Source organism: Pogoniulus pusillus, chromosome 23 (genome assembly GCF_015220805.1).
Source record: "Pogoniulus pusillus isolate bPogPus1 chromosome 23, bPogPus1.pri, whole genome shotgun sequence".
Lineage (NCBI taxonomy): Eukaryota > Metazoa > Chordata > Aves > Piciformes > Lybiidae > Pogoniulus > Pogoniulus pusillus.
Window position 1 is genome coordinate 14,967,396 of NC_087286.1, and position 24,650 is coordinate 14,992,045.

General features: G+C 40.8%; 1 protein-coding gene across 3 annotated transcripts in view; it reads left to right on the forward strand.

Moving 5' to 3' along the window:
• The first annotated feature begins 394 nt into the window (after nt 1-394).
• The window catches only part of ZNF438 (zinc finger protein 438), a 46,189-nt gene continuing 21,933 nt past the window's right edge, over nt 395-24,650 (forward strand). For 2 of the 3 annotated variants that reach the window (XM_064162638.1, XM_064162640.1), the window contains exons 1-3: nt 395-467; nt 2,618-2,699; nt 7,204-7,307. The gene's annotated coding sequence lies outside the window, so the exon portion shown is untranslated. Of the gene's footprint in view, nt 468-495; nt 1,101-2,617; nt 2,700-7,203; nt 7,308-24,650 lie in introns of those variants that run through there. The other variant, XM_064162639.1, reaches the window with a different exon arrangement.

Here is a 24,650-nt window from a genome sequence, read left to right on the forward strand (position 1 = left end):
CTTGCAGGTCCCTTACGGCCATTGCCCAGAACAATTCCTGTACTTTTCAGAGCCTCTTATTTCTAGTTTGCCTCCCTGAACCTGCTCTACAGTTGCGCTCTGTGTCAGGACGGGGTAGGAGCCCATCTACCCCCACACCACAGGCTAGTTGGGCAGGGAAGGAGACCTCACTAAAGCACAGCGGTCTGTGGAGACTCAGCCACGTAACCCTGCGTGCCAGGGGCAGAGGATCTGATGCCCAAGGGCAGCAACGGCAGCAGCTTTTCCCGCCCCACACCCGGCAACCCACCACAGCAACAGCAACCCCACCGCCGGCACCCCGGCCAGCAGCTCTGCGCCTGCGCCGCGGACGGCGCGGATCAAGCCGCCCCACGCACACTGCCTCCGCGGGTGTGACGCCACGCGGCGGCGGCGCCGTCGCCGTGACGTGGCGGAGGCGTGACGCGAGCACGCAGAGGGGCGCGTTCGTAAGTTCCCTTCCCCCCGCGGCGTGGGGGCTGCGGCCCGGGGCGGGCGCGGCTGATCTCGCTCCTTCCCTCCCTCCGGGTGGCGGAGCCGGGTTGGGGAGGCTGCCCCGCTAGCGGCCGGTAAAAAGGGGGCAGTAGGGCGGCGGCTCCTGGCGGCAGCGTCGGGAGGAAGCGGGCTCCATCCCTGGCGATGCCGAGGGGACCTTTGTAGGGCCCTGTGGCTAGGGATCCGCGCCGCAGAGGCCCCTGATTCACCCAGTCACGAGAAGAATGCTCTTCAGCCCCGCGGTTCAGCCGCGCTTAACGGCCGGCGGAGGGAAGCCTTGGTCCCTGCAGCGGGGCTGGCCGGCAGCCCGCTCGCTGGCCGGCCAGTTGCATGCAAGTCCCATTCCCTCCCCGCCGCCGGAGCCTGGGAGCGGCGGGGCGCGGCCTGCTGAGCGTCTGTGGCACCGGGCCTTGGGGGCCGTTGTGGCGGCGGCCCGACGCTGTGCGAGCCCCCTGCTGACACAGCCACCCGAGACCCCGGCTTCGCGTGGTGCCAGCCCTCTGCAAACGCAGCAGGAGCGAGCGGCTGTGACGGGAACTATCGAATGTTGTAATAAAGATCTGCGGAAAGGCTGCGTATTGCTGCAGGTCACAGAAGTTGCACAGTGCACTACACTTTTTCAGTACACGTGGCCATAAAACGTTGCATATGTGAGGGGTGGCAGCCCGCAGGGTTTGTGGAGACGCTGAAGCACTTGGCTGGTGTGAAATGCCCCTGCCAGCATGAGTCAGAGCTCTGTGTGGACCACAGCGTTGTTTCATAAACCTTGCTGCTGCTTCCATAAAAGTACAAATATTATGCACAGTCCTCTTGGGCTCCTTAGGTTCTGGAAGGAACCTGCGAGCCGAAGGGTGTTCATTTATTCTCTCCGCGGTACCGGAGTGTAATGTTCGTGCCTAAGTGGCGCGGGAGCCTGCCGGCTTGTGAACCCATTAGAGCATTTTGCGCCGCTGACAACGTATCGCAGATTCTCGATGATCTGATGCGGCTGGCCTTGGCAGAATCAGGAGCGAAGTGTTTGAAAGCAGAGTTTTGAGAAGACTTTAGTCATGTCTGCAGTGTGACACATGACAAACAATATCAGAGATAGGCTTCTTTCAATTTCTTTCGCCCCCAAATCATGCTTTATTAAATTACCTATGCCTGAATTAGAATAGCTGTGGTACATCTTACCTTTTATTGGTTGTCTTTTGCCCTTCACGTCATGCTGCCTTGTGCTCAGTTCCCTTTACTCCATGTTAACTGTGCAGCACTTAACTCTACAACGCATGCTTTTTAATGCATCTGTTGAAGCCTCAGTCTACAGTCTAACCTTTAAATGCTGTATAGTTTGGCTGGCTTAGTTTAGAAATTGTTGTCTTGAATTTACTTGCACTGATTTACTGAAACTTGCACCATTAAAATAGTCTTTAACATTATTATTCCTTAATAAGGAAAGAGGAGAATAACATAAGGTAAATGCACAGCTCCCTTGGATTGCAGCAGTTTCTATGGGTAGATCTTTTTCCCCAGGGCCATTCTGCAACTAAAATACTGCACTGCTTCTAATTTTGTTTAATCTTATTGGACATAGTTATTTTTAGTAATGATTTAAATTAAACTTTTTATAAAGTTATTTTTAGGCAAAGTACATAGTTCAGGGATGAATGTGTGATTTTTTTTCCTGCTTCAGCAGCTAGAAGAATAGGGTTTTGAATATTTTTTCTGGTCAAAAATCGAAGGAAAAAGAAGGAAATGAGCTTATGGCAGTTGTGTGTATTTAAAGGAATTTTTGTGGTGATCTGTTATGCTGTTTAAATTTAGAGTTGAATAAATACTGGGTAACTCTAGGATCAAAAGAAAAACTAGCACTATAGTATGGTTCAAATGTTTTTAAACTTTTGGGCAGCCTATTAAAGTAGTGGATTGTGAGCTAACTAAAATTTTGTAATTAAAATGTTTTTCAAAGCATCCATAAAGCAAATATTAGTTTCATGGATATCGTTTACATCTCATTTATGAGACCATCAGAACTAGCAGTGACAGTGACAGCATATGATGAGGTATTTCTGACATGGAAATTTAGATGCATGTAATGATTGCCATACATGTTTTTGATGTACAGGTTCAACGACTGTGCTGCATTAAACACAAGGAGTGTGCTTCATCTGAGGCATGGAACTTCTGGGGGATTGCTGTGTGCAGAGGTAATATGCTACTTGTGGAAGAGATTTGGTGTTTTAAATGTCTCTCTGAAACTGATGATGGTTTTATGTATTTGTTTTCACCTAACTGGTAGGTGTCAGATCAAAGTGAAATGGTCAAAGGGTTTGAGTACAACTTTGTTCTGAGGTTGCCTGTAGATATTACTGCAGTTCTCATTATTGCAACTTGAAGAGTTTTAAAAGTACATGGTAAAATCCAGAATGTGTGGTCTTTATCAGTTATTTTAACAATATTTATTCAGATGCAATTGCTATTTCACATCTGAAGTACTGTTAATGTATGGTAAGCCGCAGAGGAGATACCTTTGTACCCTGGATAAACATGTTTTTGTAGACTTCATTTTTATTTATCACTTTCTAAAATGCATGCCTCTGATTTTGCTTAATTTTCTGTCCTTTGCTACATACATTTCCTGACATATGGGGACTTTTTGTTTTGGTTTTGGTTTTTAATTTCATTTTCCTTGAAATAGGAATTAAAGTGGGCGGAAAGTTTTAATGCAGTGTGTTTGCATGATGTTGTTATCTAAGTTGTAGGAAATGCAAAGTTCTTCACAGTCTAATGATGAAAAAAATTGCATGTGGTACAGATTCTTAATGTTTTAAGTTTTTAAATTTGAAAATGAAGTTGTGAAAATGCTTTGATTTTTTGATTCTATGCCAGGGTTTTTTTTTTTTGCTTGTCTTATTTGCTCTGTGTTGCTATTGATCTTGTTACCTTTCAGGCAAACAGAGCAACTGGCTAAAGACCATCCTATTCTTCATGTGATATTTGCTAATTAAGTGTGGCTTTTACTTACTACAGTGCTATATTTGCAGATATTGCTTGGTCTTTAAGATGATTAGGCCTAATAGAAATAGTAGTCAAGTTTGTGGTTTTTTTTTAAGGACTGATTCCATGAGTATTTATAGTGTAATTAAATGTTGTAGGAAATGTTATCATGGCTTGTGCAGCAATACATCTTCATCTGATAATTCTTTCTAATTAATATAAAAATGTAATCAAAACACCATAAACCTAAATGTGGTACAACTGTAATGTGCATTAAACAAGGATGGGAAAGTGCATGAATTAAAGAGAGACTATTTTTGGTTTGTCACTTCAGTCTTTACTTCAGCTAAACTGTGAACTATTCTTTTTGTCATAGAACCTTTCTTACATCTTTCTGAGGGGCATGCAGTACTGAAAGCCTTGTTTGAAGGGAGGCTAGACAGTATCCTGGTGCCAGAACAGGCTTAGTATGCAGCTGTCAGGATACTCTCAACTGTTGCACAAATGGAAATGTAATATAATGTGTAGCTTGATGCAGCTTTCAGAGTTGTTATGCATTGTTGGTCACTTCATTTCTGCTTAAGCTTTTTATTAAACAGAATCATCAGGGCTTGGTTTTTTTTCATTAGATTATATTGTCCTGTGCAACTTGCTGTAAGTGAACCTGGTCTGGCAACAAGGTTGGGCTAGATGATCTCCAGAGATCCTTTCCAACTCCTGTCATTCTGAGTTATCCCCAGAGTGGGGTCATTTACCCAGTGTGCAGCAGTCAATGTACAGAGCAGAGAGGTTTTATTTATCTGGAGTTTGCTCGATGCTAGGAGCTAGGTGGCATTCCACAAAGCTAGCTTCAACCTAATTACAAAGTTTCATATATTTATACAAATTCATATACTGCTCCTTCCTTTGTGTATTTATTGTTATTCTGCTCGACTGACTTACAGCTTCTTCAGTTAAAACATCAGTGTCTACGAGGTCAATAGCACATGGCTCTGAGAAGGGTGGTGTTGTAGGCAAGGGGCTTCTCAGCTCAAGGAGCTGTATTTTATTAACAATGACGTGTTAATGACTAAAGTTCACTCTTTAGGAACAACAGTTTTACATCTTCAAGGTTTGCTGATAAAAGCTGCTTCTTCTGGCAGTTTCTTGTTTCTTTAGGTCTTGGCATCCTTGGTGTCTTCTTACAGCCTTTTTTTTAACTTTAATTGGAATTTCCAGTACAACCTAGGCATCATCAATCTGGGAACTCTTCTTTATGCATATGATCCCTAGCAAGGCATGTATTGTTTATGGAAAGTCACCAGCTTTACATTCCTTGGAAGACCAATGCAGTAGAGTTAAACCGGCTTAGGCATTTACTCAAATGGTTTCATGTAGATAACAGTGTAGGGAGTGAAATGATGCAGTATTGAGTAATGAACATGTTATTTTTTTAAAGAGAGATTTTTTATTTTAGAGGCTGCTATAGAGTATTAATTTCTCGGTTTGTGAGCTGTAGTTTTGTTTTGTGATTTAATCCTTTAGTGTTTTTCCAAAAGTCTAAGACCAAGATTTGTGGTTTGGTATAACTGTCATGGTAAATGCCAAGAAGCGGTCATGTGTGGAGATAAACTTTAGACCCAGACCATCCCAGCCCCACTGAAATGCCTTGTTCACAGCACTGAGGAGGCAGGGAGGTGGGAGTATTCTTGTGACTTGCTTGGGTATTTGCCAGGAGCAGCAGGTGCAAAAGAGACAGAAAGGCAGCTTGGAAAATCTATCTGATAGGTATAGTAGCTGTGGAGGGAAAAAACACTTCTGACAAGCTTACTAGGAGCTATCAGTGTAAGTGGTTTGAGCTATTAAGTGGCTTCTAGGTTCTGATTTTATGGAGAACTTTTGATGTTTGTTTAAGTTTGGCAAAACAAAGTGTTTCTGTACAGCCTAATGCATGAAGCCCTGTGTTATGAGTAACTGAAGATTGATATGTCTGTAGGAACTGTTCAAAGGTTTTACCTGACCCCAAAGCAGAAAACAAACCCTAAAGGTGCTTCAGTCATCTGTTGTAAGGGACAATTGCGAGGGACTCTTTGGTCTGTTCTGAAGACCTTTCTGTAGGGATGGTGTTCTGAGAATGATGCATGGTGACAATTTGCAGCTTAGACCGATGTGATTTCTGTTGTACTCATGCTTCTTTGCCACTTTTTCATATGGTTGGGGTTCTTTTGGATGAACCATGGAAAACAAGGATGTTCCTGATCTGTATAGTTTCACACTTCAGTCTTCCGCGTATCATTGATTTTAAACTGTAATGATACAAAACTGAACTTTTTTTTTTTTTTATGGCTATCCTTGACTGCTTAGCCTCCCTATGTGAGGTTGCTGAATAGGTGATGAAGAAATGAGGTAGATCTATGCTTTAGAAACCAAGATAGTAAACTTGAAGTACTAGCATTCAGTCCAGCATCAGTCACTGCTGGTAATAGGTGAAAAATGGGAACTCCAAAATACTTCTAGGGAATCCAAAAGGATCATAGTTCCATTATGTATATAGATGTGTTCTGTGTATGGTGAATAAAGATTGGACTAGATGATCCTTGAGGTCCCTTCCAACTTGGTATTCTATGAGTGGAAAGCACTTTGAATTTATCAGTCTATTAGTAAAATGTCCTGAAATAGTAATACAGATCTTCAGTGGGGTTTATCGCATCTGTCATTGCCACATTTTGAGGCTTTACTGAAAGAAGGGAAACAAATTGGTATTGGATTTAGACAGAAGGGACTGGTCTGTATTAGAGGACTGCAACTGAGACCACCCAAATGCCTTCAGCTGGTTTTTGTTATTTTCACAAATAGTTTGTTCTTTAGCAGAGTGTTAAAGAGCAGAAAGTTGGGTCAATCGCTCTGGCATGTTTTTCCCTACATGGCAATATTAAACTAACTTTGCAGTACTGTTCAGGGTTGAGAAAAAAAAATATCTTAGACTTTGGATTCTCTTGGGTTTTTTTTTTTTAGCTTCCAGGGGAAAATAATGATAAGCAATTGTGATTCAGACCTTCAAATGCACCTTTTTCTTGGAAACTTTAGTCTTGTTATGGCTGGGTGTTCCACCCCTTCAGGGTCAGTGTTGATTTCCAGTACCTGAAAAGGGCCTACAAGAAAGCCAGGAAGGGACGTTTTACAAGAGTTTGTAGTGATAGGAGGAGGGGCAACGGCTTTAAGCTTGAGGAAGACAGATTTAGACTAATTCTTAGGAAGAAATTATTTATAGGCTTTCTGTCCTGGGAGTCTGTGGATGCCCTCTTCCTGGAGGTGTTCAGTGCCAAGTTATGTGGGACTTTTAGCAGCCTGGTCTAGTGGAAGGTATCCCTGCCCAAGGCCAAAGGGCTGGAACTAGATGATCTTTAAGGTGCTTTCCAACCTAAACCATTCTATGATTCTATAAATGTGTCATATTCACAATATTTTAGTCAGTTTATTCAGGCATGGTTTAGATTTTTCTGTTGTCTATGCAGGATAAGCAGAATGTAGAATGTTCTTGCCTTCCATAGGTAGATGCATTATGTTCTCTAGTGAAGCCTTAGTTTTACAGAGGGCAGATGTGCTGTATTACATCACAGACTTGTTCTGCTGAGGCATACTTGGAACTTCATTGAAGGTGAAAGGTCCACATATCTGCAGGTTAGGGCAGTTACTTTTGCTTGTTTTAAACCAATGATTTTATTTATTTTCTAGCACAATACCCTGATGTTTATATGAGAAAGACTTGCAGATGCTAATGGGTGAGATACAAGGAAGTCCAGAAGTACAAAAAAGCAAAGACTACCTGGCCTGAAATGGTAAGTCTTCATGTATTCAAAGTAGGGTGGCTGTGTGTTGTGAGTCTTAATTCTGAGAGCGCTGTTAATTTCTGATACCTGTGTCTGTACTTGCAGTCAGAGTGAGCAAAGTGTGGCGGAGAATAGCATGAGAAATAAAAGGCTATGGAAAAAGTCAGTGCCATCCCAATGTGTGTGGTGCTGGATGCCTTCTCTGTAGAAGAGGAGATTTGGAAAAAAGCCTAAAAGTGGTCTAAGGGGTTGGGAATTTGCTTGTATAAAGAAAAAGTCAGATTGTGTAGGCTTTGAAAAGTAGAAAATATGAAGTATAACACAAGTACACAGAATGCTGAGTGCACTGAGAAAAGCAAGAGCTTTTGTGTTGTTGGTTCTGTTCTGTTGGCTGTAAGAGGAAGGGGACATTCTGTGAAGTTAGAGTGGCAAACTGGGTGTATTTTATAGGGGAGCACAGCTCACTGTCTTAGCAACAAGTCTAGAAGTAATTTAGGAATGTTTGAATGGAAATTGGATAATTTACAGTGCAATAGTGTTTACACAGCCTTGGGTTACCTTTTATCCTGCAGGCTGCCTTCGTTCCTGAGACAATATAATCCCTCAGCTTTTTTGTCATTTCAGTTTTTTTAAAATAACGATTTTTAATAAAGCTCAACTAAAAAATATATTGACGGTGAGAGTAAAGAAATCTGAGTTTGTTCCTAGTTTGTTTGTGAGCAAAACAGGCTCATGAATTTGTTTGCTGTCTGTCCCTGTGTTAGGATAAATCTAGGTGAAATACCCACTGAGTACTGTGTCTAGTTGTTTTGGGAATATCCTCTGACTTTTTCTTGTAAGTGGGAACACTGAGGAAGAAATTTTGAGGAGTAACATCAGGGTCCTTCTCAACTTGGAGAGAAATGACATAGGGTGGTTGGTTTTATGATTTGCTGCCAGTAAGACACTTCATAAGCCCTATGAGGAGAGGCTGGGGGAGCTGGGGTTATTCCGCCTGGAGAAGAAGAAACTCAGAGTAGACCTCATTGCTGTCTACAACTACGTGAAGGGAGGCTGTAGCCAGGTGGGGGTTGGTCTCTTCTGCCAGGCATCCAGCAACAGAACAAGGGAACACAGTCTCAAGTTGTGCCAGGGGAGGTCTAGGCTGGATGTTAGGAGGAAGTTCTTCTCAGAGAGAGTGATTGGCATTGGAGTGGGCCGCCCAGGGAGGTGGTGGAGTCACTGTCCCTGGAGGTGTTGAAGCAAAGACTGGATGAGGCACTTAGTGCCATGGTCTAGTCAATTGGATAGGGCTGAGTGATAGGTTGGACTGGATGAGCTTGGAGGTCTCTTCCAACCTGGTTGATTCTGTGATTCAGCTTTGATTTTTGTTGCCTGGGCTCATGTTAGGTGTTCCTACACTAATTTAATCCAAATCAGTACACAAGTTTGTTCTGTACCTAGAGCAATGGAATATTTAAGGAGAGTGGGATGAGCTAACACTGGCCTTCAGTGTCATCCAGCTTGCTTCCAGCAAATACATGCAAAGTCATAAAATAGCAGTGGGGGGATATCAATTAAATGAGCATGCTTGTCGCTTTGCCAGGCTTTCCTCTTGGCACAGTGGATCTCTTAGAAACAGTTTCTTTCAGTCTCTATCAAACTGAAATAGACAACTCTGTGATAAAAGCCTCAAAAACAGTGTTCAGCAGGAAGAGACTACAGAATCAGCTTTTGCCCATTCCCACTCAAATGGCCTTTTCATTCCAGTTTATGGAGGCTGCAGTTTTTACTTTCGGTGTGTTTAGCAACAGATTGACTTAAATTTGTTGTATTTGGCTCTAGAGCAGCGAAGAGCAGATGTCAGGGAGGTGCTGTGACAGGAATAAAAAGATTCAGAAGCCTTGTGGGAATTGGGGAGTGAGGGGGAAATCTTCCTCCTATTTTTTTCCCTGCTAAGATAGAAATTACAATATTTAGAGTTGGCATTCAGCTCAAAACTTGCTGTGTGCAAGGGCTGGTACATTGACGCAGGCGTTCTTTCCCACAGCTCAAATTGTGGCAACAGAGTTTATTTATAAAATAAAATATGCCTGTGAAATTATAATTGATACCTTAATTATGGAGAGAGCTTGCCTGAAGGATGGTAGCTTGGTGACCTGCGGGATGCTTTCCTCACTTTATGGTTTAGAGCAAAGCATTTTCTCTGTACGAGTCTCAAAAATGGAATTCCCCTCTCAAGGCAGGAAAACTTCAGTAAGGTCTACTCTGTCAGGGATGATAAGCCTAAAATAATGGTCAACTTCTAGATGTTATTTAGAGTTGGAATATGTAAATAGTAAGCTTTGCTGTTCAGGGATTGTCCCTACTTGGAAAATAGGCATTTTAAGAGCCACCACTACACGTTACCAGCCTTTACATGAGCAGGTGGGTGCTAGATGTATGTGGAATCCTGGAGAAGTTTCTTTCTTTTCACTTTTGTAATGAGCAGAATGCTTCAAGTATCTGTGGGGTTTAAAAAATCTTAATTTGTTTTTTAAAGGCCAGAAATCTTTTATCTTTGCCTTGATTAAAGGGCCATTTCTGGAAACACCCTTGTCACCTGAGTGACAGGGTGGAAGATGTGAAGCTGAAGTGCTGGTGTGAAGATGCGCTGCAAATGCAGATTGTGATGACACTGTTTTGATGTGTAAGTTTAAGAACAATGGAAGGAGCATGTTACTTAAGTGAATGTGGCCATTTGTTGACTTTTTTATCATAAAAGTACTTTCTGTGTCATTTTTGCTTAGGTCAGATATGCATGGATATTTTAGGGGAGCTTATTCTTGTTTGCTATAATTCATCAACAAATTAATGAAAGCATTGATGTTTGCTTCATTGCTCACCTCTCCTCTGTTCAGGGGTTTGTGCTAACAATTTGCTGTGTGAGCTCTTGGTAGATCCAAAGGAACATAGTTTTCCTTAGTGGGGAGCTTTTTAAAAGATGTCTCTTGCTTCATTTAAATGATTGCCAGGTCTGTGTGAAGAGCGTGCATGTATGAGCACTGTTCACTTCTCCACGTGGCACTTGAAGGCTTTATAACTAGGTTGAACTGCAGTCAAATAACTCAAATTCCCTCCTTATGTCCCTAGAGAATCAAAATTGCTTCACCAACAAGTACACAGGGTGGCTTGAGCCCATTTTGTTAAGCTGTGGGTTTTATTTCAGAATTTGGGAGCTTCATTTTTATGGAAGAGATAACCGAGAGAGTTAGCATTCTTGCTGGGATAATCTGCTATTTATTTTGGAAGGAAGCTTCCCAGGACTTAAATAAGAACAAGATGTTTAACCACCTTCTAGGGAGGAGACCGTTTGGTCAGCGTAAAATGAAAAGAAAAGAACTCAGAAGAGACAAGTGAGCATTCTAACGTGGTGTTTGAAATGTTTTCATGTTTCTTCTGGGCTCTAATTATGCTGCAAGAAAAAAAGGCCAGAGGTTTTGTTCTTTTCTTGGAAGTACAGCTTTATCACATCGTTGGGAATTTATAGCCTAGTAATATGTAGTGTTTTTTCCATTCCTGCATTTTGCAGTTGGTTTGTACAGCCTCATAGTTTGGCAGCTGAGAGCTCTCTCTTTTTTTTTTTCCTTCATGATTTTTTTGGCATGAAAGGGTTACTGTTCACATTTCCTGTGTAATTCCTTCTGATCTTGCTGGGCTGTAATTACTTTCTTGATGTTAAACATTCCCAGGCTCCTATAACCTTCTAGCCTGCTTGCACTGGCCAAGTTTGTCCCAGGTGATCATGTGGGCGAAACTCCTGTTTCTAAGGATAAAAATCTCCCCTTCCTGTGTAAGATAGGCTACATACTCTTCCCTTTGCTGTGCAATCCCACAAAAAATCCTAAAAGAAATAACAATAAGGCAACACATCACTCTTTAGGAGTCAGATTTAGCAGCCAAATAGATGACAAATCAAGTGTGTGGGCTTAGGATTTGCTGAATCTTGGTTGAATGACTGCAAGTTCACATTAAAGATTATCTTTTCTTAATGCATTTGGAAAAATGAGTTATAATACAAAAAAAAAGACAGATTTTGACTGTAGCTTCTTACTTTTGCCCATATGATTGGCATATCATTTTAAGTTTGCTTGAATGTAGAACTGCTTAGTTGAGCCTTCAGGATTTTTTTCCAATTGAGTTATTTTCAGTAGCTACATATCTTAGAAAAAACAAGAGGATGTTGCTCAATTCTGTCTTTCCCACGTAGCTCACTTGTCCTGTATTTCTTCTGACTTTTGGTTCGTGCTATATAAGCAGTAAACACGAGGTCTTATTTTGTTTTTAAATAGAAGTGATTGCATACTGCTGAAAAATGTTGGCTTTGGAGGTGTGGGAACTGAAGTGTTCAGTTCTGCAGTGGCACTGAAAAGTTCTACATGAAACCACTCAGCTGCTCTTCGGCTTTAATCTGGAGGAGCCACCTGTAAGAATGCAACTGAAGTTTGCTTTCCATGACCCTTATGCTGTTTTCTCACAGTGCCAGAAAAGATGTAAGGTGATGATGGCAGTTTTTTAAGGTGTGGAAGAGTTGTACCATGCTGATATATTGACATTGTTGCATGGCTTTTTATTGTTACTGACTATATCAAAGAAATTACCTGGAAATTCTCTGCACCACTAGTTCAAGAAGTAGCCCAGATTTTGATTCTTCATTCAAGAGTGATCTCCTTAGCTTATTATCCTGTTACAGATAATATTTTTTTCAGAATTCTAGTCAGTACTACTTCATGCATTCAGTCAGCTGCTTTGTCAAATTCTCAGGCTGCGAGTAATTCTCTTTTGTTTGACTGTGATATTGTGCGTGCAACTCAGATGCTCTGAAGTCTTCCCCATAATTGACTGACTAAAGTCTTGTGAATGTGTGACTGTCTTTGAGCTCAGTGGGATTATACTTGGGAGAAAATATTATGGCGGTAATAAATTGCAGCAGTTTGAGCCCTTCTCTTAGTTTAATTCGCATGCATACCAATGCTTGTTCTTTTACTATATAAATAGAAGTTAGAGCAGTTGGTGTGCATGATAAGGAGAATATATTTTAATGAAAGTATCTTTTTAATTTTTATCAGAAATCTTGAATCTGATGGTTTGGTTATAATTGGAATGCAGTCAGTATGCTGCCCAGTTCTTAATTGCATACTCTGTTATGTAACTGGAAATGTGGCTGCTGTCGGATATGCCTAGTTGTGTTGTAGAACTCAGAGGTTCTTGCTAGGATATTACTCTTTTGGCCCCTTGTGGCCAAGAGAACCAATGTCATCCTGGGGTGCATCAGGAAAAGTGTGGCCAGCAGGTCTAGAGAGGTTCTTCTCCCCCTCTACTCTCCCCTCGTGACACCACACATGGAATGCTATGTCCAGTTTTGGCCTCCCCAGTTCGAGATAGGGACCTGATGGAAAGAGTCCAGTGGAGAGCCATGAGGATAACTGGGGGACTTGAGCATCTCCCCTTGGAAGAGAGACTGAGAGCCCTTGGGCTGTTCAGTCTGGAGAAAAGAAGACTGAGAGAAGATCTGATGAATGTGTACAAATACCTGAGGGGTGGGTGCCAAGTGGATTGAGCCAGTCTCTTTTTAGTGGTCAGCCCCAGTAAGACAAGAAGCAATGGCTACAAATTGGAACCTAGAAGATTTCACCGCAACATGAGGAGAAACTTCTTTACAGCGAGGGTGACAGAGCACTGGAACAGGCTGCCCAGAGAGGCTGTGGAGTCTCCTTCTCTGGAGACTTTCAAAACCCACCTGGATGCATTTCTGAGTGAACTACTGTGGGTAATCCTGCCTTGGCAGGGAGGTTGGACTCGATGATCTTTGGAGGTCCCTTCCAACCTCTAAAGTTCTGTGATTCTGTGATTCAACACACAAAAATCTGGTCCTGGCATAAAATATTTCTGTAGCAGTCATGAGAAAAGCCACGAAGCACCAGGTGAGTATAACTAAAGGAGACACTGCTGATACATTGAAATGAGACTGTTCTTTTGTCACTTTATCATGGCCTGCATGTGATCTCCAAGTACTTGACATTTTGTAGGAGACTTCTTAGAAAGACCTAAACACATGCACTTGGGTCTGCATTAAAGGCACTGCAAGCGTTCCAGGTTTCCCATGCAGCGAAGTGCAGCAGGGTAGTGATTTGCTTAAAGCTTTCTTCAAAAGAGCTTTCTTTTGACTTTAGATTATGAAAACACTGCTGAATTTTGGGTTAGAAAGTGAAGACAACTGTACTGAAGCCTGCTTTGTGTCTAATAAGACATAGAGATCATCTTTCCGTTTTCGTTTCCTGTTTAATTTTGCTCCTGCTCAGATGAAGAGAGTGAGGAATTGCAAGTTAGGGTGTAATTAAAGGTAGCCTGGTTTGAATTTACTTTATAAAGTGCTTAGAGTGTAACTGACCTGACTCTCCATTATACCTTTCACCTTTGCAGTGGAAAATAGCCTAAGTGGTAATGAAAATCTGTGAAAAATCTGTGGTTTCAGAGTCCTTTGCAAATTAGCTCCTGGTTGTTTTGTGCAGAATGCATGTTACAGGATGGAAGCTGGTGCTGATGATCTTGTGTGTGTGTGCCTGTTGATCTTCTAGTGGTTCAACTTAATACTGTTTTGCATTGAGATGTCTCTAGTGTCTGATTCTATGGTCCTGATTTGACAGAGGGGTTGGACTCTTAAAATCTCCAGAGGTCCCTTCCAACCTCTGACATACTCTGATCCTGTAATGTACTGAAGGCAAGGCAATGTCTGTAGCTGTGATGCAGGGAAGAACAGGATCTAGCCTTAAATGTATTTACTCTAAAGAAAGAAGCTGTTTGGTTTTAACAAGCTACTATAAAATTAAGGAGTAATTTGAATTAGGTGAGCTTTTAAGCTTTCAGACAATATAGTCAAGTGTGTTTTCATGTTCAGAGTTCTACAAGTTCTCTCTTCTTTGAGAAGACATGTAAATTGCTGTTATGACAAAATGCATAAATATGTCTAGGATTTGATAGTAATTAATTCTTTTCACTTATCTAAAGGAAGATTAAGTGCCTTAGTTTGAAACTGGCTATAAAAGGTACCATGTAAACAGATCTAACACTCCTCAGGTGTATTAGCGTGTTTTGTGGAGCTGCAGACACTTTTGTTTTTAAATGCAGTGGTTTCTCACTTTCAGCATTCACAAACTGAAGTTCAGTCACACAGTGCCTCTTGACTAGATTTTTAAAGGTGTGGGGGTTTTTATGTTGCAGCCTTTCTGGAGTGCTTTGAGCTATATATAACAGAGAAATAAGTACCGCTAAGAAGCTGATCATCGCGGTGACAGAATTCTGTTATTTACTAGTGGTGTGCAAAAAGAGTGGTAGCCTCTGGTGGGAGAACCTCAGAACACCTGCTCTTTGTGCAGCTGTTTTTCAGGATCTTCTATTCTAGATACTGGATTTGATGTGGACTGCTTACATGAGTTCCACAGCCCTGACTTCCAAGTACATTTGTGTTGAATATCAGCTTTTGTGTGGGTTAGATTTCAGCTTTGCTTCTTTGTATTTGCACACATATTGCATACATATTGATATATATGTGTAGTAACATTGGTATTTTTATAGGAATTGGCTATGGGCTTTGTTCTGAGATAAGCATTAAGCATGCATAAGTTCTTTAAATTATGGCAATCATGTGTACAACAACTATGTATGTACTGCATTGTAATTCCATCTGCTTCTTGTGTGTAGTAATGCTTGCTGATTCAATTCACATAATTTTACTGTTATGTATTATGTAATTTATTTACATGCTTCGTTCCTAGAGTTCTACAGTGATGCTCTGGGAAGAAAGAGAGGTGAAACAGAGTAGCGATCCCAAAGAGGGAGGAGATGTGAAGATACTGTGGTAGCACAGGAAGAGGTTTTAGAAATCAGTAATGTTGAAGTTAATTTGTCTCTGGAGACTTTCAGGTTCCATCTGGATGCACTCCTCTGTGACCTGAGCTATGCTATATAGTCCTGCTCTGGCAGGGGGGTTGGACTTAGTGCCATGGTCTAATTGATTGGACAGGGCTGGCTGATAGGTTGGACTGGATGAGCTTGGAGGTCTCTTCCAACCTGGTTGATTCTATGATTCTATGACTTAATGATCTCTTTGGGTCCCTTCCAACCCCTGTGATCCTGTGAACACATATATATTGGAAAACAAAATGAGTAAGTTTATGAGGATGTGCCAAAAGTAATGTGTTCTTGTGGATGTACATTATGGCATCACAGAAAAGATGACTTTGAAAAAGACCACTGAAGGTCATCTGCTCAAATGGCCAGCTCAGAACAATGCTGCTTTCATAGTCCAGTGAGGTTGTCCAAAGTTTTGTTAGATTGAGTCTTGATTATCTCCATGGATGGATACTACACAGCCCCTGGACACCCTCTTCCAGTGTTTGACCACTTTTGCTGTGATTTGGTTTTGTTGTTTTCTAATATCTGGATTTCCCACATGACAGCTTATGATACATGAGAGTATTTAGTTCCCTCCAGTTGCTCTTTTATACCTATGGAAGCCTTTCTTGGCCTCTCACATGCCTTACTAGTTGAGATTCCAAAATATCTTTGTTTTATTAATTCTATGTATGTGCCACAAGGTGCTGTTTCTTTATTCTTCCAGTTAGCTGCTACTGCTTCTACCTTGTGTATGCTGCATTTGTCTTGAAGCTCAGTTAGGAGTTCTCTCTCTGTGCTGGCTGCTTCATGTCAAAATGTTGGACTATTCTTGCACTTTGAAGAGGTTGAACTTGAATATCAACCAGTTCTCCAGGCCTCACTTATGTTTCAGGATGGCCTCTTCAAAGAGCAAGCAGCTTTCTGAAGAAACAGAAACATATCCTGAGATCCAAGACTGCAATTTTGCAATTAGCCTTCTTGCTTTTCTCAGGTTCTTAAAGAGATACCATCTCCTACAGCTAAGGCTGCCATTTACTTCCACATTACTGACTAGGTCTTTAGCTTTCTCCTTGTTCATTTTAGAAGGCTGTGTTAAATCATCACCTTATTTTAATTCTCAAAAGGTTTAAGCCTTGCTATAAAATACTGGCAATATATAGAAGGATAGAATGTTGAAAAGCGGGGCAGTGCAGCTACATTTTTCTGCTCTTGATAGGAAAGTAAGTTTTGTACAACCCAGATTTTAGAAGCCTCCTGTTGTTTGAAAATGTTAGGCACAAAATCTTAAAAATGGTCTTAATAGAAATAAATTTCCTAGTTTGTTGGAAATGTGTATGAGGAAGAAAAAAGAAACAGATCAGTTTGCCAGACAGCATAGTCACTACTTGAGGCAAAAATCTCTCTTCTGTTACACTGCCCACTTATAATTCCTTGGTTTGAGCACTGCTTGTGAGAAGGAAAAAACAGGTATCCTGGGTGAAACTGCCATCTCTTGTTTGGAGATTGAAATGGGCCTGATTTCTGTCACTTAAAATGGGATGATGCTCAGCTGACAAGAATAACTGTGCATTAAAGATTTGGCAGTGAAAATGGTAGTTTCAGATTAGATGAGATTCTGTAGAACTTTTGGAGTTAGTTGGTAGACAGTTGTCTTGGACTTGATCTGCATAACATTTTTTGCTTTCTGAATTACACCTGTTGTGAAAAAAACCCCAATTGGTTGTTTATCTGAAATAAACTAATGTGCATGCTCATATTTGTGAATGAATTTCAGGTTCTGGAATGGGAAACAAAGATTGAGGTACCAAGGTGATAGTTTTCCCACTTACACCTAATAGTTAACAGCTCCATTTTTTGTTGCTGGACCATTCAGGTATTTTTGCATGCATCTCTTTTCAAAGGTTATAAAGCATGCATCCAGCTCATTCACTGGATTTTTACTAAATGAAGTAGGCAGTGGTTTTCTTAAGGGATAAAACTCTCTAAACACTTTGCTTTATGCTATTTATTGATGTTTGCAGAAGTGTTAACAAGCAAGATTCCAGGTGTCTGTTGCTTTTGACCATTTACAGAAAGTATGCAGTGTCAGTGATGGCAGTAGCTCTTACTGACAAGTTAAACATTTTCTGTGCCACAGAGGAGCAAAAGATGCCCAACAGGCTTAACTAATGTTAAGTTTTACTGCCCAGTTTTCCCTATTTAGAGGCTGCAATTTAGCAACTGAAGAAACGTGGATGAAGTATAGTGGTGGACATGCTGGCTTTTTTTTGTCTGTGCCAAGAGAAGATGAACCATCATAACATTTTCAACATTTCAGATTAAGTATTCCCCAGAATTTCTTAGAGTTCTGTCTATGTTTTTAAGGCTTTTTGATTGTATGCTTTTAGATTAACAGTCACGAAAGCAGATAACTTTAAAAGACATTTTATAACTTGGAAAGATTTAGGAAACAGGAATACACTGCACCTTTCTTACACAGGTGTTTCTCCTATGTAGAAAGGATTCTGTTCTTGCCATCTTGCTCATAGTACTTTTACACTTTCTATGTGGTCTCTTAAGTGTATCTGTAGTATGGAATCTGTTAGTTTGGGGGGTTTCTTTTAAAAATCCTATCCCAGACATCACATTTTGTGTACCTAAAGCTCACTCTTCCACCTGCATAGAATGAATTTGGTTTCCAGTCTGTGGATTTTCATAATCTTTAAATACAGTAGATGCTTGTAGCTAGCGAGGTGGACAGTTTCCTAGATCCTATTTTTTTAGATTAATCAGGGGACTGTGAATTTGAATGGAACTCTTTGTCATTGCCCTTTGGTGTTTCTTTGTTAGGGTTAATTCAGTTCAAGCTTGTAGCATGATCATTGACATTTACATGCTATGGATCATAAGGCTTCTATACAGTAAGCAAATTCACACAGATTGGAAATACTTGTAGAAGAAAAGTAGAAAATGTCTTTGACACTTAATATCATTTTTTCTCTCTTTTCCTCTTCCCCAGTGCTCTAAAAAATGTAATTGGGATGGATACATGAATGTTGGAAGCTGAAGAAGATGCAGGTTGTTGGCATTCAACCAGTGTGTGCGTGTAAAAAAGTATAGCATTTACATCACAGATCAGAAGTAGTTTCACTTTCAATGAAAGGCCTTTGCAGAGAGAAGGTGAATATGGTAAAAATAATATGCAGGGTTTTCTGCTTTGCTGCAAGGGCAAAGAAATGCAATTACTAATATTCTTTCCATAGTAAAACTCTTACCTAAATTTTATGCTATGTCATGTTCTTTGTCCAGGCTCACATATTTCTGCTCCTTAGTGCTAGGTTTTGAGATAAAGTGAAATGATAGATTAAAGGGAAAAAAAGGTAAAAAATCACAGCTTTGTAATGAAAATTTAGTGGACTCACATAACTTGTATATTAACATGTATTGGAGAACCTCTGTGAAAACTAAAATGGCACAAGAAAACCTTACAGACTTTTCTGTGGTCTTGTATGTTAAACATTTTATTACCTACTTTAGTGGTTCTCAAAATTCAGAAGATGAGCAGAGTCATCTCTGCCAGTGTTCTGACTGACTAAATGTGTTGGAGCCTTAAATCAGTCAGATTGTAGAAACCTGGGTAGCTCCTTAAAATTCATTCTGTATTAAATAAGTGAAAATTGGGATAATTCAAACTGGTGCTTGTCAAAGGAGTTTGTGCTGGTAAATCAAGTGGCCACTGCTAATTTCTGAAGCTTCTAAAATATCTCTTCTTATATATATATTCAAACAAATAAAAGCCACATTATTCTGCTTAATTCTACACAGGCTTTCTTTATGATCCACGTGGAATAGTGTAGATATGTTAGGAATTGTGACCTAACTTTGCATATTAGGAGCCAAGAACAAGTTCTACCTACACACATCTCCTGCTTCAGTCTTTAAAAGAGTAAACTTTAAAAGCAAGGAATACTTGAGCATAGGAGTTTGACTAACTCGACAATTACCTGCTCATTTAGATATTCCCAAGGCAATTCCTCTTCTCTTGGGAAATATGATATATTTGGTTAAAACAAGGTAAGAAAGGGAGTGAAGTTAGCAATATAGTTTAAAGAATGAGGAGCAGGTGATGGCCAGCACCACATGGCTTGCAGACGGTTCGTTAAGGAGGTAAGGATATTAATAAAAATCTGTGGGCAGTAGAGTACAATAGAGTTCTTTAAATATAGAGGCTGTTCTTTAAGGGTACAAAAGCTGAGTTAATGATAAAAGTCCAATAACAGGCAAGGATGATAGATTTCTGCTGTGCAGAAGGTGGCATAAATATTCAATAAATATTATGTTCTGTATTCAGAAAGAGGCTGGATTATACTTTTACATCTCACCTCCTCCATCATTAGTGATGGAAAGAATGTATTATCACTCTACCAGCAACTATTAACATTAAATGTTTTTAAATCTGCTGTACTGACACCTACAGATACTAAAAAAAAAAAAAAAAAAAGCTGAGAAGCTATATGAATTATTAATTCTGAGTTTTAACAAATCACAGAACAGTGGAGAAATTCAAGAAGGCTGGAGAGGAAGGAGAATTAATGTGCCTGAATTTGGAAAGCATAATGTGAGCACCTTGAAAAGGCAGATAGTATGCCCTCAGTGAAGATTTAAAGAATTGCCTAATTACTGACTATCAGAATGGACAAGCCAGACCCTGCCTTGTACTGCTGCATGGAGTGACACCATAGGAAGGTGCTTGTGTTCACCTTCACCCTTGTTGAGTTTCACAGATTCTTGATAGTTCTTTTCCTCCAGCCTATGCAGGTCCTTCTGAACAGAGGTCCTGCTCCCCACATCCCAGTGTCATATCAGTTGCACCCAGACTAGAAGTGCACTCTACTCAGTCATTAATGCAGGTGTTAAACAGTGTTGGCCCCAGGGTCGTTCCCAAAGGAGTACCACTGGTAACTGGCTGCCAGTTGAACTTTATACCACTGATTACCTTTACCCTGACACTCTGGCCAGTTTTCCATGCACTTTGTCATTCTCTTTCCAGTACGTATCTCACCATGGGTATGGGTATGAGGATGCTGTGAGTGGCCATGTCAAAGACCTTTCATAAAGTCAAGATGAATAGCAAATGCAGGCTGCCCTCACAGTATCCACAGGACTAGTCATCTCATCACACAAAGTAGTTGAGTTAGTTGATTATGATAGAACCTTGATAAATCTGTGCTGGCCATTGTGGTGTGCTGTTCCCAGCCTCCTCCCTGTCCTTCACATGGTTGAAAATGGCTTCAGGGAGGCTTTGCTCCGTAACTTTTCTCTGGACTGAGATTAGGTTGGCTGGCCTCTAGCTCCTCAGATCCTCTTTCTTGCCTGCTTTGAAGATGGGTGTGCTGTGTGCTGCTTTCCAATCTTTGGGAATCTCACTTGATGCCATGACTTAAAAATATATTAGAGTACATCCTTGCAGTGGCAGCAACCATCTCCCTCAGCACTCTTGGATGCATTGTTCTGATCCTATGTCTTTGTATGTGTCCAGTTGTATTCTCTTACCGATCCATGTCTTCAGCTGCTGTTGGTAATGCTGTAATGTCAGCATCTTCAGTGCTGTCACCTGGTTCTTCTCTCAGGCACAGAGACCACGTTTTCCTTGGCCTTTTTTTTATTGCCAATGTACTGGGAGAAGTCTTGTCACCTTTCCTGTCCCTTGCTAGTTGCACTTGCAGGGTGAACTTTGCCTTTAACTCTGGGCATGTTTGAGTAGTGCCTCAAAAAGTTAAAACTCTGCTGACATTTAGAGACACTGAACATAGCTACCAAGGCTTGAATTTGGCCATCATGTAGGAATTAGTGCCACTATTCAAAACCATACATGGAAAGTTATTTAATTACCCTAAGTGAGAAGAACTTCAGTGTTAGAATGTGAAGAGTTAACAGGACTCAAGCAGTACAGGTGTCCCATGACATGGTTTTTGTGGGAAGTGAAAAGGTAGTGTATGTCAAGCCACAATAGCTTAGTTGTTTTAAAAGCTTAGTTATGCTTAATTGGTTAGTTCTTGAAGTACTAATTTGGTTTGGTCTTGGTTAGTTTGAGATATAACTGAATGAAATTAGAAATACAAATATCCTTAGGAACAGAAGGCAAAGCTGGAGGCCCATAGAGAAAGAAGAATGTTCCCAGGGTTAGCATAGTCTGTGTACCACAGCTGGTTGCTGGACAATGGCCAGAAATAATTTTGGCATGTTTATTTCACTTTTTTTTTTCCATGAACATGTTTTGAGGACACTTCATTAAGTATGTCCTGTAGTCTTTGAAGCTCTGTGCCTTTAAACGTTTTTCAAACAACAAACAGGGTGGTAGATACAAAAATGAAAATTCCATTGGCAAGGACAGTTGGCATGATGAGAACACCACAAGATAAGTGAGTGAAGGCAGTAAACTAGGACAGGTTAGACTTTGATGTATTCTTTTTTTGGTAAGTTTAAATGTGTGAAGGTTTTTTAATAAGAAGGTATGTTTCATCTGTAATGCTGTGCTGACACCGTAATAAATACTGCAAAAAAAGGTAGCATTTAAGGAAATCACAGGCTATGGATATACACTTTGTCTTGCAAATGCCCTCTGTGCTGCATGGTGAATGGCATACCAGTGTGAATCACAGCCACGGTGTTATGCTGCCTCTGGATGCTAATCAGTCAGGCACTGTCACCAAAGCTAGATTCGTAGGTTCATAGAATGGTTCAGGTTGGAAGGGACCTTGAAGATCATCTAGTCCCAGACCCCTGCCATAGGCAGGGATGCCTCCCACTAGCCCAGATTGCTCAAGGTCTCAACCAACCTGGCTTTGGACACCTCCAGGGAGAGGGTATCCATGACCTCCCTGGGGAACCTGTGCCAGTGTCTCACCACCCTCACTGTAAAGAATTTCTTCCTAATCTCCAGTTTGTATCTCCCCTCCTCAAGCTTAAAACCATTGCCACTTGTCCTATCTCTACAAGACCTTGTGAAAAGTTCCTTCCTAGCTTTCTCATAGCTCCCTTTCAGGTACTGGAAAGCTGCTCTAAGGTCTCCCAAAAGCCTTCTTTCTTCCAGGCTCAGCAGCCTCAACTCTGTGCCCATAGGGGAGGTTCTCCAACCCTCTGATCATCTTTGTGACTGTCCTTTTGACCCGCTCCAGCAGCTCCATGTCCCTCATGTCTGTGAAATATTTTTGTCTATCTAAATTTTACAGTTGGTATTAATAAATGTGTTTATACCGGACTGACTAGAAAATATACTGGGTCAGACCTCTGGGAGCTTCCAACCAGGAACTGGGGCACTCCATGCAGCACAGTCCACTAAAGCAGTGACAGTCCTTTCCCAGAAGATGAGAGGGATGTGACTGCTTGAGCAAAAAATGCAGGCTAATATCTGAACTTCTCTGCTGGAGTCGTGTGTGAAGTAATCGGGGCACAGCAGTAGCAGGGAGGGAGGATGCTGCATTGTTTGCATGTGCTCAGTACACAGCTGGGCAATTGCTTCTCGTACTGCAGTTTTCACAAGGGTTCTGTAGTTGTAGTCCACTCCTTGGGCTGTTGAATTTAAACTGCCCTCAGTTTTGCAAAATAATTTTGACTACATTGTTTGAATGTTGGAAATTCCTTTCATCTACAACATATGGAATCAATACAATATTCTTTAACACTTAAGGTACTTAATGTCACAGAACTCAAAATGTGACCTTTTAATTTTTGCACTAAACTTGGAACCGAGCTTTATGAGGATGTTCCAGTGAGATTAGTTTCTAACTTATAAACTTAATATTTTATGATTCTTCCACTATAGAATAATTTATTATGTAGTTAGGAGGCAGTAAACGTGGACATCACATAGGATTTAAGTTGCTTATGCCAGTCATTAGATGATTATGTGTCTTTTAAGCTGTTAAGTACATAGTCCTTTCTGGTGGGTAGGAGCATCTTTGGGAAACAAAGGATACAATTCATAGCTGGGCAGCGTTTTTAATGTTCAACATCATTAAGCCTGTGTTTACATCACTGATTTTAAAGCTAGTGCCTTAGAAATCTATGTGCTACAGGTAAGCCCTTTTGGAGGGGCTCTCTCTGAGAAGTCATTAATTGATAGGTAATTTGAACTTCAATGTCCTGGTAATCCAGACCGTCTTGTCCTAGGTCATTTCCTGCTCATTTTAAGCTGACTGTTGAAGTTGCCCTATGTGGTTTCATAAATAAGCTGTTATTATCAACAGCACCTTACTGGAAGCAGCATAGAACCTGTCGTGTAGGCACAGTTCCACTCTGACAGATGGGCACAACGTGGGCATGCCAGCCAACCGTTCTGCACATCACCTAACAGGCTATGAAGGGAAGAATTTTTGTCCAAGGTTGCCACCGTGGCATTCACTGCTTCTAAGGCTGGAAGATCAGGAAATGCACTCAGACTGGTCCATCTCACAGGAAGACTAACAATTTTAAAGTAGCCTGGGTTTTAGAGTCTGCTGGCTTTGTTCTGGGAAAAGTGGCTGGTTGCAGTGAAGCTTCTGTTTCTTTTTGGCTGTCTGCTGTTATCACCTAATGGGCACAGTCAAAAAGGATTCTGCCACAAACACACATTTCTCCCTGATTAATTACCTGAGCGTGGAAGCGTAAGCAGTGTGTAATTTCCCTTGTAAGAAAGCTGCTGTTTGTGACTCCATGCATTTCACTTTGGATGTAGAATATGAGGATGAGGATCTCCTGATGTAGGATGAAATCCTACTATGAAAATGTGATTAAAATAGGAAGTCTTGAATAAGAATAAACTTGACTTCTGTGACTGAAGGTTTGGATAGTGAAATGCATCTTATTTTTTCAGCTTTTCAGACATGCAAATCAGTTGTTGCTTGGTTATTGGGGCTTGGGGGGGTTGGAGGCTTTTAAATGTGCTGAAACAAGTTGGCTTAATATTTTGTGCTTGATTTTATAAAGAAGCCAGGCACTGCAGGCTTCTGGCAACTATACTTGCTTGAACAAATCCTTTTATGTGCTATGCTAGTCAGCCTTTGTGTCTCTCATTTTTATACTTTGCTCAGTATTTTAGCATAGCCTCAGTGTTCTAATAATGTATTTCAAGTCCAACTCAGCCCTTCAGTACCAGTGGATTGTGCTAACTTTCCTGGAAGTTATGCTGGTGCAATTCATTCATATTTTTGGGGCAACTTGGTTTCTGTTAAGAAGTTTCTAAATAATGAAAAATAGTGGCTGCATGGCACTGTCATTTCCAAGAGAGCACATGAAAGAACAGGTGTGAAAAACAGAGTGACTAAAATTGCTTTTGAAATAGAAATTGCCATTTCACGGGTTTCTGCTAGGAGAATGTCTTTTATGACTGTACTAAGTAACTTTTCATGTTGGCTGTGTGTTTTTCTTCTGAGCTGAAATTACATAATATTTAAGTAACACTTCTTTACATGCCTAGTT